This window comes from Hypanus sabinus, chromosome 31 (assembly GCF_030144855.1).
Source record: "Hypanus sabinus isolate sHypSab1 chromosome 31, sHypSab1.hap1, whole genome shotgun sequence".
NCBI lineage: Eukaryota > Metazoa > Chordata > Chondrichthyes > Myliobatiformes > Dasyatidae > Hypanus > Hypanus sabinus.
In genome coordinates, this window is record NC_082736.1 from 20303691 (window position 1) to 20319752 (window position 16062).

General features: G+C 44.5%; 2 non-coding genes across 2 annotated transcripts; both read right to left on the bottom strand.

Annotated features, from left to right (window-relative positions):
• Positions 1–243: 243 nt before the first annotated feature.
• Positions 244–325, bottom strand: trnas-aga (transfer RNA serine (anticodon AGA)). The gene has a single exon. It is a non-coding gene; the product is annotated as a tRNA-Ser (tRNA).
• Positions 326–10984: 10659 nt separating this feature from the next.
• Positions 10985–11056, bottom strand: trnaa-cgc (transfer RNA alanine (anticodon CGC)). Its single transcript has one exon. It is a non-coding gene; the product is annotated as a tRNA-Ala (tRNA).
• Between the last annotated feature and the right edge of the window lie 5006 nt (positions 11057–16062).

The following is a 16062-nucleotide window of genomic DNA, read 5'->3' on the forward strand; positions in this document are numbered from 1 at the left end:
GTATTAGGGACAGCACGGAGCGCACAAAACGAACAGCAAAGGCCACTAGATCAACAGCGCCCCTGGATAGGTTGGAACCACCAACATTTCGTATAACAGCCAAACAGAGGCCACCTGAATAAATGCAGAAAACAGGGGATCTTCCTAGTTTTGCAGGCGGCGAACAGAGATCGGTGTTTCGACTGTTTCTTTTTACAAACTGTGTCCGTGGGAGGGATCAGGGAATCAAAACCGATAGAAACACGTAGTCGGCAGGATTCGAAGCTGCGCGGGGAAACCCCAATGGATTTCTAGTCCATCGCCTTAACCACTCGGCCACGACTACAAGTGCTTTAATGTTCTTCCACCTATAATTTATATATGGTAGAGTCAGATACAGTTATTTACCAAATTAAACAATGGGATGCGTCATCAAAGACTATTAGATATCACGTCGGTTTAGCCAATGATATATTGCAGAATCCATCCCCTTTGAAATAAAGTTTGGAACTGGTGTTTAAATGTTAATTTACATTCATTGAGGTGTATTACTTCACATGTTGTCATTGCTTTGGTCTTTGTTCTAGTGGTTACCCATGGTATTGTCCCCAGTGTGTGTTTTAGTGCAATTTTAATAACTTCAGTGTTTGCGAACACCATGCCTTTACAGATTTATTTTTGCTGATTTTGTTTGTTTTCATACAGTTCTATTGCGTTTCAATATAGAATCATAGCAAACCTACAGCACAATAAATTTCTTTCGGCCTGCATGTTGTGCTGAACATGTACTTACTTTAGAAGTTACCTTGGATTCCAGAGAGGTCTCTATTTTTCTAAGATCCATGTGCCATTTTTTCCTAATCTCCATATGCCAATAATGCTAATTCACGTTAAATTGCCAATGTACAGAATGGTATGAAATAGGGTGCATTTATTATGATTCTTCATGTTTTTGCTTGGGTAATATATGAAAATCCTTATCTGTATTTTTGATATAGTCATGAATGCTGCTGTTCCTTCTGTCCCATATTCACCGAGACATATTAACAGAAATGTGATCCCCAGGAATTTCTGTGGATCGAAAAAGAGGAGATGTTGACCACGGAGGATTTAAAATATGTAAAATAACATGGAACTTGAATGGCTCAAGGACAGTGGAAGCAGACAGATCAAGAGTCTTTGTACCAGCCATGTGCTTGGAAATGAAGATGTCATTTTGTGGAACCGTTTTACATCTTCCATTTTGTGAGAAGACATTTTTTGTGTTTTAAAGCAATCACAAAGTTACTTCAGGTAATCTGCGGGTTAAGAGATATTTTCTAAATTAGAAGTTATTTGTGAGGTGTTTTTGATGTAATATAACATGCAAATGTGTGAATGCTGTGGTCAATGCCTGCCTGGAGTGATTTAAACTGGTTACTAAAGGGAACAAAGTGTCATAGATTACCAGTTGACGCTTGCTGGGAAGAGGGAAATAAATGGATGCTGGCCTGGTGCAGACCTAACAAATGGGAGAATTCAAACCAATCAGATCACCTACGGCCAATGACACTGGAATGTGATAATTGTATTGGAAAATATGAATATAAAAGTGGAAACTTCGAATGTGCAAGCAGTGATAGCTCTTTCCTGAAACCTGCCATCACAAGGAAGATCCCCCAAGTCAGTGAATGGGCGAAGAAAGGATCGATCACGTGGCCAACTGAGCTGCCTTAATTTGGTGATATAATTGGGAAAAGTAGTCTGAGTGAGTATTGGTGCAGAGTGAACAGCAGAATTCTTCTTCTGCTTTCCTGGCCCGGTGTCCACATTGTTATGTTGCCCATTATGCAGAGACAGTAAAATGCGGGTGCGGATTATTTCCAAGTTACAGAGTGAATTTCATAACCTAATTCCATTGTCAACAGTAGTAGGACAATCGATGGCCTAGAACAAAATTACTCTGACAGATGCACTTCAGAAATTCCATTTCTTATCTTACACAAATGTACAATGTCCTGTGTATGTTACTCAAAATGGCTTTGGGGAGGTGTAAACAATCGATGTTTCGGGCGGAGATGCCGCCTGGCCCGGTGAAATTCTCCTCCACTTTGTGTATTTTACTTCGGTCAGTCTTCGACGTAACGAGCAGCGACCGCAGTCTGAGGTGAAGCGGAGAATACACCCACACTCCGGGATTTATTTTACCATTCCCGAGTCTCGTTCACCTCCCAATCCGTCCATGTGATCGAATGAAGGTCAGAATTCCGTCAGTTCTGAATGGACCGGAGATCACTGGGTCTCAATGTGAAAAACTCTATTCTTTGTAGGGTACTGCCGTCGGATGCCTTGCTAGACTTTTTCCAGACGGTACCAGACGGTTTAGCAAGTGGTTAGATCTCTTTCAATGGTGCTCCTGTAAAATAAAAAAAAAAACAACAACTCTGTTAAAATAGTGGCAGGGGATGTCTCTGACTTCAGTCTCTCAGGAAGTGGACACACCGGTGTGATTTGGTGGTCCACTCTCTCTCTTGAAGAGCCATTTATTGATTTAGCTGATTTAGTCCTGTCCACGTTGAGACTCATTCTGCCACTGTATCGCTGTACCACCAGTGTGTCAATGCAAACCTAATTATTAATTTTGAGCTTTGCATTGTTCAAAATTCAATGCTCACTAGCGTGGAGTTGCCGGGTCCTCATCCATGCAAAGCATGCGATTCTCCACTGAGCTACATCCCCACTTCAATACAGTAGTGTTCAGGCCCAACCCTTCCTGCATATCACAATATAGATATAACGTAATCATTGGTAATACAGATAATAACAAACATTTCTTTCTCTGCATCCGGAGAGGACTCAGCAATCCTTTCCGATGCAGCTACTTCTCTGTCGAGCACTGGCCAGAGGACACGCTCCTATTTGTGCCTGATTGTGCAATGGGATGAAGAATATACTCCAGCATGACTAATTGTCCTAGAAATCGATGCAGCGAACGATTTGGAAAATCGAGTGAGAGGGAGACAGGGAGAGAGAGAGAGAGAGACTCCTGTGTAAGGTCTTCTCATCTTCAGAATCAGAATCAGAATCAGACTTTAATCGCCAAGTACCTGTGCACATAAAAGGAATTTACTTCCGGCAGATGTTGTCTCTCTGCTCATAAAAGTAATAATGATAAATATAAATGAAAGTATAGATTATACATTCAGGTAGTGCAATCCAAGTAATAGTTATCCGACAGTTAACCGGAAGTTAACTGTTCAGCAAAGTGTCCACAGTAGGGAAAAAAAACATCTCCAGTGCCTATTAGTCTTAGTCTGGAGGGATCTGAAGCGCCTACCAGACGGAAGCAGTTCAAACAGTCCGTGCGCAGGATGGAAGGAGTCCTTTATGATGTTCCCCGCCCTCTTCTTCAACCTGGAAGTGTACAGGTCCACAATAGAGGGCAGGGAGGCGCCAATGATGCGCTCGGCAGTCCTCACTGTGCGCTGTAATCTGGTTCTATCCTGCTTGGTGGCGGCTCCAAACCACACAGTGATGGAGGTGCCCAGGACAGACTCAATGACTGCAGTGTAGAACTGCAGCAGCAATTCCTGAGGCAGACCAAGAGAGCCGCAGGAAGTACATCCGCTGCTGGGCCTTCTTCAGGATGGAGCTGATGTTCTGCTCCCACTTCAGATCCTGCGAGATGGTGGTTCCCAGGAACCTGAAGTTCTCCACGGTGGACACAGGGCTGCTGAGGACTGTGAGGGGGGGGGGGTCTTAACGGGGGGATGTCTCCTGAAATCCACTATCATCCCCTTTGTCTTGAGCGTGTTGAGCTCCAGATTGTTCGGACTGCACCAGAGCGCCAGTTGATCCACCTGCTGTCGGTATGCAGACTCATCACTGTTCTGGATGAGTCCGATGACGGTGGTGTCATCTGCAAACTTCAAAAGCTTCACATAAGTGTTGGAGGAGGTGCAATCATTGGTGTAGAGGGAGAACAGCAGTGGAGAGAGGACACATCCTTGGGGGGCGCCGGTGTTGGTGATTCGAGTATCCGAGGTGACCTGTCCCATCCTTACCTGCTGACTTCTGTTGGTCAGAAAGCTGTAAATCCAATCGCAGAGGTCAGGTGGCACAGTGAGGTGAGACAATTTGCAGAGGGTATGAAATCAGAGTCCTGATGAAAGGTCGCGTCCGGTGGAGTGGATCTTTTTTCCACAGATGCCGGCTGGCCTGCAGAGATTAGATGACATTGATATCTCAGTACACAATGGGTTAATCTTTCCAATCAAATAGAAACTTCCGCAAAAGTGAAAAAGGATAACAGATAAAAGTACATTCCAGCCGAAACCAGTGAATCTACCAATAATGGGATGGTCTCGTGTTTTAAAGCGTACTGACGGAAAATTGTTGTTGGCAGCAGCTGACATAGCAGAGGATGGTTTCGATCCATCGACCTCTGAGTTATGGGCTCAGCACGCTTCCGCTGCGCCACTCTGCTATGAAAACAACAACATTGTTCTTCCATGAATGATGTGCAATCTCTTGCGTTTGTGTGTGTGTGTGTGTGTGTGTGTGTGTGTGTGTGTGTATGAGTGTGTATCATTCTGTGTGTTTGTGTGGGTGTGTCTGTGTGTATCATTGTGTGTGTGTGTGTGTGTGTGTGTGTGTGTGTGTGTGTGTGTGTGTGTGTGTTTGTCTTGGTGTGTATGTATGGTATTGCATACCTGTGTATGTCTGGGTCTATGTTTCTGTTTGTGTCTGTGTCGGTGCCTGTATATGTCTTTGTCTTGTCAATGTCTGTGCATGTCTCAGTCTGTGTCTGTGCCTCTGTGTCTGTGTCGCTGTGTCTGTATAATGTCTGCATCTCTGTTTGTGTCTGTGTCGGTGCCTGTGTATGTTTAGTTTTTATCTGTGCCTGTACATGTCTGGATCTGTGTCTGTGTATGTATATATCTTGGTTTCCGTCTGTGTCTATCCATGTTGCAAACATTCCATCTTTCCCCTTATTCGTACCCACTCATTTCACCTTCGGTTGATAATTCCTTGTTTTACCTCGTTCTGTCTCCACTTTCGTTTCTTTCTTCCTTACTTTCTGAACCACCCAGTTATTCTCTCTGTGTCGTTCATGCTTTATCACATCTTGGATCCCGATATTTCGCCAGTGAATGTGGTTTTATCCTATTTAATTTTTGACATAGACAATTCATCCCTCTTGTGGGGCTTCTTACAAAAAACTACATTTTGATCCACATTCGCGAGTCACTACATTCAATCACGAGGTCCCATTAACATTCCTATCCTGTCCAGATCATTGAATAAATGTTGAATCCCAAGTTGAACTAGAAGTTTACTTCGTCTCACTGTGAATGGAACTCGCGGATTTAGATGTTGATTAGTTAACGCATCGCAAGCACCTCCCCCAAACAATCCCTTCACAGGGATTTAGTCAGACATAAGTCTGACCATAAGACACAGGAACTGAAATCTGTCATTCAGCTCAGCGAGTCTGCTCCGCCGTCCCATCATGGCTGATCCCGGATCCCACTCAACCCCATACACTTGCCTCCAGCGCAGTCTGCAGCTGAGCATTCCACAGATTTGTTTCTCTGGCTAAAAAGCAAAATCCTCCTTACCTCAGTCTAAAAGGTCGGCCCCTCAATTTTGAGGCTGTGCCCTTTAGTTCTGGAAACCCCCACCATAGGAAACATTCTCTCCACGTCCACCTCATCTTTATCCTTCAACATTCAGTAGGTTTCAATGAGAACTATAGTTGTTGCTCTAATATTCAGAACATCACAGCCGAGCTTTCGTCACAAAAAGTGGGGGTGTTTTTAGAATTCCCCTACCGAGGACTGATATGCAACAAGGAACCATTCTATACTGTTCCACGTGCAACAGGCTTCTCCCGCAGTCTCAAGGACGGCAATGACAGGCCAACCATCGTGCGGAAAATTTCTTCATCTGGGATTTTCCGCCCAGTTTTCAAACTTCACAAACAGCAGTGTTGAAATGCTGGTGTTGAACCCTGGACGTCACACATGCGCTGCTCCAGTAAGCTACGTCCCCAGTGTCAAATGAACGATGATATCTTCTGCCGGAGACTCTGATCACAAAGGTTGGACTTTGAAATATAGACAATAGAAGTCGGAGTAGGCGTCTCGGCTTTTCGAGCGAATTCCGCCATTCATTTCGTACCTGGTCGCTAATCTAACCTCAGTTTCTCTTCCCGATCACTACGCACGCCCTTTCATCCCTTCTGTATATGAAGATATGTCTGACCTCTCCTCGATTTATCCTCATCGTGGGGAGCTGCGTCAGGGAGAAAAGGAGGCGGGACTGTCTGACGATCCCCCACCACTGACCTGCAAAAGTTAAGGAATTTAAGTCAAAGAGCAGGCAACAGGCTTTTTAAATCAGAGTATTAATTTAAAAGACCGACGTAAAAGTGGATGAAGCAAATATTTAACCAAAAGCAAGACTGCACATTAATCCTGAATAGAAGCAGGAAATTTTTAAATCCTTATCTGTATTTTTTGATTTAGTCATGAATGTATCTGTTCCTTCTGTGCCATATTCACTGAGACATATTAACAGTAATGTGATCCCCATGATTTTCCATGGATCGAAAAAGTGGAGATGTTGGCCACGGAGGATTTAAAATCTGTAAGATAACATGGAACTCGAATGGCTCCAGGACAGTGGAAGCAGACAGATCAAGTGTCTTTGTACCAGCCATGTGCTTGGAAATGAAGATGTCATTTTGTGGATCCGTTTTACATCTTCCATTTTGTGAGAGGAAAATTTCTCTGTTGTAAAGCAAACACAAAGTTGTTTCAGGTAATCCGCCGGTTAAGAGATTTTTTCCAAATTAGAAGTTACTTGTGAGGTGTTTTTGCTATAATATAACATGCAAATGTGTGAATCTTTGGGTCAATGCCTGTCTGGAGTGATTTAAGCTGGTTCAAAAGGGAACAAAGAGCCATAAATGAAGCTTGCTGTGAAGAGGGAAATAAATGGATGCTGGTCTGGAGCAGAGCTAACAAAAGGGAGATTTCAAGCGAATCAGATGACTTACGGCCAATGACGTTGGAATGGGATAATTGAATTTTAAAATATGAGTATAGAAGAGGAAACATCGAATGTGCTAGCAGTGATAACTCTTTCCTGAAACCTACCATCGCAAGGAAGATCCCCCAAGTCAGTGACTTGGAGAAGAAAGGCTCGATCACGTGGCCAGCTGAGCTGCCTTCGTTTGGTGGTATGGTTGGGAAAAGTAGTCTGATTGAGTTTTGGTACAGAGGGAACAGCAGAGTTCTTGTTCTAAATTCTTGGTCCAGTGACGACATAGTTACGTTGTTGTTTATGCAGGAACAGCAAAGTGCAAGTTACAGTGTGAATTCCCTAACCTAGTTCCATTGACAAACTGTCATCACCAGTTGGACTATCGATGAACTGGAACAAAAATACTCACGACAAATATTCCATTTCTTATCTTACGCAAAAATGATCCCGTTAATCCTGTAGAAGTTGAAATGCCCGTTCGTTGTACCCCTATCCACTTGAAATTTCCGTGTGATTTGCCAGCTGAACTGCTCCTCAATCTTCCATTAACTATGGAGACAATTGCAGTATAATCCCAGCAAAGTGGTTGTTGTTTATTATTTTATTTATTCCTAAACTGAACTCACACCTACGAGGGGTGAATGATAGTTTCGTGCCCTAAGGTAGCAGGAGTCAGTTTTAGAAAACCGAACACAATTATTTTTCAGCATAGTCCCCTCCTACATTTTCACACTTAGTCCAGCGTCGTGGAACATACCGATCTTGGACCTCCAGAAAGTGTCCATAGGGGTAATTGATAGGTTCGTGGCAGAGGTAGATGGAGGGGGGTTATACAGCTCTCGTTGCATGCACACTCTGTTCAACTCTCTGAGTGGTTGTGCAGAAACTTGGAAGTTAATAGCTCATCGGGGTGATTGATAAATCCGTGGCCTACGGAAGAAGGGGAAGGGGTATTAACTTCAAAATTTCTGCATAATCACTCAAAGTTTTGACCTACTGGTGCATGTAACGGGAGTTAATGACTCATTTCTTTCTACATTAAGCCACTAACATCAATCACTCCTGATGAGTTATTAACCTCAACATTCTGAATAATCACTCAAAAAAATTGACCTGCTTGTGCATGTAACGAAAGCTGTATATCTCATCTCCTTCTACCGTAGGCAACGATCTTATCAATCTCCCTCGTACATATTCACCGACATTGCTAAAGAACATGCACGATCAGCATTTGTTTTCACATTTGCTGATCTGTGAAACAGGCACCATTTGCAGCCCGTCCGACTCTCTGAGAGTCCGGCTCTTTCTCAGTCCGGTCGCTGGTGAATGCTCATTGGCTGTTGTATAACTCCCGTCTGTTTGAGGATGGCGATGTCAACTGGCCGCAATAAAACCTGCTGCAGAGTGAGGATTGATCCGACAGAGAGCAGCTCGGGGTCTGTGGAATTACATGGAGGATGGGACACGCTTCACTACTCGAAACTCCTGCAACATGGAGCGATAGTGGTATAGGGATGAGCATAGCTGTCTTTCAGTCAGCTCACCTGGGTTCGATTCACCGCGATCGCCGTGTGTTGTACCTGTTTTTCAGCACATGTCTCACAAACGTCACGGACTGGAATCACTCAGCCACATTACTTCCTTCTCTCTGAAATTAACATTTCTACCCGTCGTTCGTCTGCCATTGTAGCCCACTGTTTTTCTTTCCGATTTGTCTTACCGGCAACGTGTATTGGTCTCGCCCCATCAGAGAAGTCCCCCTTTTCACTTCCCAACCAACTTCTCACCTTCTTTGACCTTGAAAGCTATCTTTTTCTCTTACCATTTCTAATCGTGTCAGGATCAAAAAGGTAATCTCGTTTCATCAGTCACAAATGTTTCTTGAAGTGATGAATCTTTGCAGTATTTTCTGTTCAATACGAGACATAGCTTTAAGCAGCGGAGAACAACAAATGCTGGACAATCGTTGAGCATAATAGGAATTGTAGTTTTACCCGCGAAGTTCTCAACATATCTCAGAAAGTGATGCAGTGAGTGGACGGAAACTTCAGTTAGAAGCACAAGTTTTTATTATTAAGTGAAATGTGTGTTGTGTACACAGGTGACGTGATGGCGATTGGCGGTAAAATATTCTGCTGAAGAATAGCAGACGATATTTTGAATCCGCCGGCCTCTGGATAACGGGCCCAGCACATTCCCGCTGCGTCATTCTGCTGATAGGTAAATATATCAGTTCTTCTCCTGTCTTTTTATTTCTTAATTTTGCCGCTTTCCCCCGATTCTCTATTGTTCTGTTTGTTGGATTATTTTGCCTGTCTAATTTCCCTCGTGTCTCTCTTACGCTTTTACCTTCCACCCCGTCCTCCTTTACCTGTTCGTCACTTTATACCCCATCCGGTTATTATCCGGCCGCTGCGCTCCGACCCAGCCGGATATCTCGACCCGTCATTTCAGCAACGGATGTGATTTTCATTATGATTCTGACCCTATTCCTACGGCCCTGCAGTCAGACACACTGTTTCTCTCCCTCTGTGTCTCCTTGAATTCCTTCTATTTGTCTGCGGCTGTTATTTAGGTTAAAAACTGGAAATTCTGCAGATGCTGCAAATCCAGAACACAGAATGCCGGAAAAAATGACCAGTTCAGACAGCATCTATGGGGAGGAGTAAACCGTAGATGCTTGGGGGTGGAGATGCCGCCTGGCCGCTGAAATTCTCCTCCACTTTGTGTCTGTTACTTTATTTAGTCTTCGATGTAACGAGCAGCGACGGCAGTCTGAGGTGCAGTGGAGAATCCACCCACACTCCGGGATTTATTTTACTAATCCCGAGTCTCATTCAACTCCCAATCCATCCATATGATCGAATGAAGGTCAGAGTTCCGTCAGTTCTGAATGGACCGCAAATCATTGGGTCTGAATGTCAAAATCTCTATCCTTTGCAGTCGGATGCCCTGCTATTTTCGTACCAAACGGTTTAGGAAGTAGTTGGATCACTTTCAACAGTGCTCCTGAAGACTAAAAACCATGTTAGAATAGTAGTGGCAGGGGAAGTCTCACTGGCTTCACTCTCCTCAGGAGGTGGTGTTACGAACCCCGTAACTGGGTATCTTACCAGCAAAGATAGCAGTATCCGTTGAAGTCTGATGATTCTATTTTTAACAGTATTTCTTATTAAAAATACACAAAAATAATATCAATGCAAATATACAGAGAATATACGACATCAATACTAAATCTAAAAGTGCGGGTATAATAATAATCAATAAGAAATAAGCTCTATTGTTGTCTCGGGGATAATGAATTGTCCGATGGAAATATAAAGTTCAGTTCTGTTCAATGCAGGCTGCGGTAGTTGTTGATTACTGTGTTGCAATTGTTGGAGAGAGAGAGAGAGAGAGAGAGAGAGAGAGAGAGAGAGAGAGAGAGAGAAAGAGAGAGAGAGAGAGAGAGAGAGAGAGAGAGAGAGAGAGAGAGAGAGAGAGAGAGAGAGAGAGAGAGAGCGGGAGAGAGAGAGGGAGAGAGAGAGAGAGAGAGGGAGAGAGAGAGAGAGAAAGCAATAATAGCTATTAACTTCCCAACTTTCCTTTTACGATAATGATCCTTGCGTTGTTGTTGTAGCCATTCACGTATGACCCCTCCGTCTTTGAGTTAGACCGTTCCGTGGAAGACTCGTCACTCAGGCAAGGGTGGACACACACACAAGCCCCCACCGGTCTCGTAGCTTCTCTCCTGGTGCGTCTGAGGGGTGTTCACCAGACCCTACTTTTATCCCCACTCACGGGGTCTCAGGTGTCAATCAGGTTGGGATGATGCAATCCCTCAACCAGAGCACTCTGGTTGCCACCTGAGGGGGTTCAATGAATAGAACAGTTGAGACTCATTCTGCCGCTGTATCGTTGTACCACCATTGTGCGAAAGCAAACCTAATGATTCGTTTGACTTTTGGTCAAGTTCAAAATTCAATGCTCCCTCGCTTGGAGATGCCGGGGATTGAACCCGGGACCTCATACATGCGAAGCATGCGCTCTTCCACTGAGCTACATCCCCTCTGAAAATGTGAAAGTGTTCAGGTCCAATTCTTCCTGCATAGGACACTTGAGCAGTGCAACACAGACAATGGCTGACTTTCACAGTCACTCGGCCCGAATCTGCTCCACATTTCAGTGCGATCATACCTGATCCTTGTTCAGTTCTCTTTTCAGTTCCATGATAAATTTTATGGAATGAAACCAATTAGACTCCAGCAGAATGATCACGGAAAAAGAAAGCACTTACCGCATTCTGAAGGGTAGTTTGAATGGTGTCCTGGTGAAAAAAGATAGACGCTTACCTCTCAATCTACCTCGTTATGACACGCAACCTTATTAGTTACCCGCACTGTGCTTTCTCTGTCGCTGTTGCACTTTATTCTGCATTTTATTATTGATTTACTTACTCTCTCAATGCACTGTGTAATGATATGATGTCTATGGAATGCATGAAAGAGAAGCATTTTGTCACATATTATATCTGAGTACGTGACAAGAATAAAATAATTTTAATCCCCACTGAACTTTGTACGGCAGCAGAAATGGAGCATCACCGTCCACCCCCCCCCCCCCAGAAAAAAACATGCCACCACCTTTCCCCCGGACAGAACAGCCTATCCCAGCAGTCAATGAAATGCCCCGAAAAAGCTGCTGAGTCACCAAGCACCCTTGGTGGGCTCGAACCACCAACATTCCGGTTAAGAGCCGAAAGTGCTCATCGATTGGGAGTAAAAGAAGGATTAGATGGCCAAATATTGACTAGTAATCTGTTCTAGGACACGGCTTTTCACAATCTGCGTGAATGATTTCCATGAGTGTGTCGTGGACACTATGAAAAGAAAACGTTAGGAAGAAATATTTCTCGAAATTAGAAGCTTCGCGGGGTATTCCCAATAAATTCATAGCGCATCTGCAAACGACTCGGCAAGGACTGCACACTCCTCACAACTGCACAGGCCCGGAAGAAGGGCATTTTACATGGAATCTGGTGACTGTGTCCCAGAACGTATGGGGAGCGTATCGATCCCGGGTCTGAGAGAAGAGGACAATAACTGAAGTAAAATCTGAAACTGCCGGAAATATTCCACAGCTCAGGCAGCTGAGAGGGAGAAACGGAGTTCACGTTTCAGGTCGATGAGCTTTCAACCTGAGCTGTGGGCGCGCATTTGGAGAAGGGAATTTCATTCTGTCTCAGCAGGGTGGCCTGAGCTGGATCAAGGCGTCGGTTTCACTCTCTTCCTCCTTCTAACTCGGTGAACCGTAGTCCTTAAATCGAGTGTCAGACCCGAATTTGCTCTAAAACTAAAAGTATTCCAGAGGTGGATGATGCAAATATTTTAGCGAACTTTGGACTCTGTCACTGAGGATTACACTGAATGGCGCTGATATAGAGAGACGCTGAGAGGATATCTGAAGAAGCAGAGCACCTATCGGGAGATTCCCCCTTCCGGGATCACTGCAGACCGGACTGTTCCATATCACCAGTGAACAGATCGTTTTTACCCCATGAAAATTAGGTTTGAAATCACATTTAATATAGAAACAGCAAAATTGATTCCTCGTCGGGGAAATGTGACCCCGTCTGTTCCGTGACGGGCGGGTATACTAACCATGACAAGAAACCAGCACGAAAGTGCGATCTGTCATTTGAGGTCTCATGGGATCAAACCGATATTTGTTCGGTGACTGCGAAACCGGCCCTTTCAGACAATACATTTCTTCCTCTGTGACCGGAGAGGACTCAGGAATCCTTTCAGGTTCAGCTATTTCGTTATCGAGCAGTGGCCAGAGGACACACTCCCATTTGTGTCTGATTGTGCAATGTGATAAAGGGCATTCCCGAGAAGGATTTATTGTCTGAGTAATCGATGCAGGAAAAGATTTCGAAGAGAGAGCAAGAGAGAGAGAGTGAGCGAGAGAAAGAGAGAGAGAGAGAGAGAGAGAGAGAGAGAGAGAGAGAGAGAGAGAGAGAGAGAGAGAGAGAGAGAGAGAGAGAGACAGAGACAGACACCTATGCAAGGACTTCTCATCTTTTTTCTCCAGTCCTGATGTCCTGATGAAGGCTCTCGGCCGGACGTGTGTTCTCGACGTGTGTTCTGTTTCATAGATGCCGCCTGGCCTGCTCAGTTCTTCCAAAATTTCGTGTGTGTTGATTATTTTCTCTCTTTCCCAGTTCTGACGAACGGCTTTCTTCTGCAGAGAATAGATGGCATTAGGATACCTCAACGAACAATCGGTTAATCTTTCCAGATAAACAGAAACCTCCGCCAAAGTGAAAAAAAGGATAACAGATTCCAGCTGAAAGCCGGTGGATTTCCTTGCAATGAAGGGATGGTCTCGTGTTTTAAAGCGCATTGACGGAAAATTTTTGTTGGCAGCAGTTGACATAGCAGAGGGTGGTGTCGATCCTCGACCTCTGGGTTATGGGCCCAGCACGCTTCTGCTGCGCCACTCTGCAATGGAAAATAAGGACAAAGCTCTTCCGTGAATGATGTGAAATCTCTTGTGTGTTTGTGTGTGTGTGTGTGTGTGTGTGTTTGCGCGCGTGTGTGCACCCATTGAGAGCCCACGTGTGACAGGAATGAGGTGCGGTTCCGCCTTCTTTGGGGCAGCTGGGAAACGGAAAACATCCTTTCACCTGCTGCTGTGCCCACATTGGAATCTTCGTACTTTTGATCATGATACGTTGCGGCGGTAACATCGGATCCAGCTCCTCCGTTCCCTCTGGTGGCAGGTGGATATAACACAAAACCCAGCTTCTCAGTGCCATCCTGTGGCAGCTGGCTGTAACACAAGAGCTAGACTTTCAATGGCCTCAACGTGGCAGCTGGCTGATTTATTGACCTCACTGTGTCTCTCCGCGTCATTTTCCGACCCAGGAGTCCAGATGTTTCGATTACGTCATCGTTCAGGTTAAATAAATCCAGAAATTGACATCCTGACGACTCGGTTGACGACTGTTCCCGACTGCAGGGAACAATGCTAATTTGCGTAGTTAATGATCATTCCGCTTCAGTCTGAATGTAACAAGTGATTTCCGATTTAGATATTCTCTCTTTAATTTCGCGTTGATGCGAAATTCCCAAAAAATCCTTTTTCTATTCAGGAGTAATGTGTTTGGAGAAATATTTACTTCATCCACCTTTACGTTGACCTTTTAAGCGAATACACTGATTTAGAAAACCTGTTGCTACTCTTTGCCTTAAGTTCCGTAAATTGTACAGGTCAGTGCTGCAGGACAGTCGGACAGTCAACTCTCATTTTCTCCCTGACTCAGCTTCTCAGAATGAGAATAAATCGAGGAGAGGTCCGACATATCTTCATCTACAGAAGTGATCAAAGGGCGTGCGTAGTGATCTGGAAGAGAAACTGAAGTTATGTGAGTGACCAGGGTCGAAAAGACTGGCGGAATTTTCTCGAAAAGCCGAATAGCCTACTCTGACTTCTATGGTCTATATTTAAACTTCCAATCTTTTTGATCAGGGTCTCAGACAGAAGATATCATCGTTCATTTGCCACTGGGGACGTTGCTCAGTGGAGGAGCACATGTGTGAAGTTCAGGATTCAAACCCAGCATTCCAACACTGTTTTTTGTGAAGTTTGATAACTGGGCGGAAAATACCAGATGAAGAAATCTCCGCACGATGGTTGGCCTTTTTATTTCCGTCTTTTAGTCGGTGGATTAAGCCTGTAACACGTGGGACAGTTAAGAATGGCTCCTTGCTGTATATCAGTCCACGGTAGGGGAATTCTAAAAACACCCGCACTTTTAGGTAACCTTATGTCTCTTCTCCTTTCTGCAAATGTTGCCTACCCACTGCGTGTTTCCAGCACTCTTCTGTTTTTATACAGGACGCACCTTCATTCTGCAGAGAATAGATCACGTTAGGATACCTGAATGCACAATGGTTTAATCTTTCCAGCCAAACAGAAACTTCCGCAAAAAGTGAAACAAGGATATCAGATTAAAGTACATTCCAGCCGAAAGCCAGTGGATTTCCTTGCAGATACAAATGAAGGGATGGCCTCGTGTTTTAAAGCGCACTAACAGAAAATTGATGTTGACAGCTGTTAACATAGCACAGGATGGTTTCGATCCATCGACCTCTGGGTTATGGGCCTAGCACGCTTTCACTGCGCCACTCTGCTATGAAAAAAATAAATTGCTCTTACATGAATGACGTGCAATCTCTTGTGTGTGTGTGTGTGTGTGTGTGTGTGTGTGTGTGTGTGTGTGTGTGTGTGTGTGTGTGTGTGTGTGTGTGTGTGTGCGTGCGTGTGCGTGTGTGTGTGAGAGTGTCTGTGCTTTCGTGCGTGTGTGCGTGTATGTGTGCATCTCTGTGTGGGTGTTTGCGCGCGTGTGTGTTGGTGTGGGTGTGTGCTTTTGCGGATTTGTATATATCTGGGCGTATCTTTTCTGTCTGTGTCTGTGTCTGTCTCTGTCTGTGGCGATGCCTGTATATGTTTAGGTCTTATCTGTGCCTGTACATATCTGGGTCTGTGTCTGTGTCTGTCCATGTTGCATCAGTTCTATCTTTCCCCATTATTCCTATCCACTTACTGCTCTTTCTGTTGATAATTCCTTGTTTTACCTGGTTTTGTCTCCAATTTCGTTTATCTCTTCCTTACTTTCTGGAGCACCCAGTTTTTCACTCTGTGGCGTTCATGCTTTAACCCATCTTGCACCCCGATATTTCGCCGGTGAATGTGGGTTACCTTATTTAATTGTTGACGTGGGCAATTCAAACCTCTTGTGGGGCTGCTTACATAAAATGACATTTTGAACCACACTGGGGAGTCACTACGTTCAATCCCGAGGTCCCATTAACGTTCCCATCCTGTCCAGATCATTGAATAAATGTTGGACTCCAATTTGAACCAGAAGTTCACCTCGTCTCCCTGTGAACGGAACTCGCGGATTTAGATGCTGACTTGGTTTCCACATCGCAAGCACGTCCCTCAAACAATCCCTTCATCGGGATTTAGTTAGACCATAAAACCATGCGACATAGGAACAGAAATCGG